We start from the raw sequence: 1,058 nt of genomic DNA, 5'->3' as shown, positions 1-1,058 counted from the left end.
TCCATCCCTCATCCCCTTCTATTTATTTATTTATCTACTAACACCCCTCTTTCACTCAAAAAAATTCGAACCCAATACTTTCCCCTGTGTTTGGATTCTTATCTTTTTCTTTTTCTATTCTTTTCTTCATCTACTTACATAAAGGAATCTCTATACTGTGACATAGAGGATTCCATACTTTCTTTTCTATTTTCTTCTTTTTCATATGAGCAGGAACAAGGATAAGAACATTCTTGTTGAGGCTAATCCTGAACCTGAAAGGACTCTGAAGAGGAAGCTAAGGGAAGCTAAAGCACAACTCTCTGGAGAAAATCTGACTGAAATTTTCGAAAAAGAAGGAGACATGGCCAAAAAAAATAACAATGCAAGGAAGATGCTTGGTGACTTTACTGCACCAAATTCCAATTTACATGGAAGAAGCATCTCAATCCCTGCCATTGGAGCAAACAATTTTGAGCTAAAACCTCAATTAGTTTCTCTGATGCAACAGAACTGCAAGTTTCATAGACTTTCATCAGAAGATCCTTTTCAGTTCTTAACTGAATTCTTGCAAATCTATGATACTATTAAGACCAATGGGGTTGATCCCGAGGTCTACAGGCTTATGCTTTTCCCGTTTGCTGTAAGAGACAGAGCTAGAATATGGTTGGACTCTCAACCTAAAGACAGCTTGAACTCTTGGGATAAGCTGGTCACGACTTTCTTAGCCAAGTTCTTTCCTCCTCAAAAGCTTAGTATGCTTAGAGTGGATGTTCAAACCTTCAAATAGAAAGAAGGTGAATCCCTCTATGAAGCTTGGGAGAGATACAAGGAACTAACCAAAAAGTGTCCTTCTGACATGCTTTCAGAATAGATCATCCTGGATATATTCTATGATGGTCTGTCTGAGCTATCAAAGATGTCACTGGACCATTCTGCAGGTGGATCCATTCACCTAAAGAAAACGCCTGCAGAAGCTCAAGAACTCATTGACATGGTTGCAAATAACTAGTTCATGTACACTTCTAAAAGAAATCCTGTGAGTAATAGGACGCCTATGAGGGAAGGAGTTCTTGAAA

General features: G+C 38.6%; 1 non-coding gene across 1 annotated transcript; it reads right to left on the bottom strand.

Annotated features, from left to right (window-relative positions):
* Positions 1 to 736: 736 nt before the first annotated feature.
* On the bottom strand, positions 737 to 844 carry LOC112760368 (small nucleolar RNA R71). Its single transcript, XR_003180812.1, has one exon. It is a non-coding gene; the product is annotated as a small nucleolar RNA R71 (small nucleolar RNA).
* Positions 845 to 1,058: the final 214 nt, after the last annotated feature.

Source organism: Arachis hypogaea, chromosome 16, assembly GCF_003086295.3.
Source record: "Arachis hypogaea cultivar Tifrunner chromosome 16, arahy.Tifrunner.gnm2.J5K5, whole genome shotgun sequence".
NCBI lineage: Eukaryota > Viridiplantae > Streptophyta > Magnoliopsida > Fabales > Fabaceae > Arachis > Arachis hypogaea.
The sequence above is the reverse complement of the archived record's forward strand: the minus strand, read 5'-3'. Positions and strand labels throughout refer to the sequence as shown.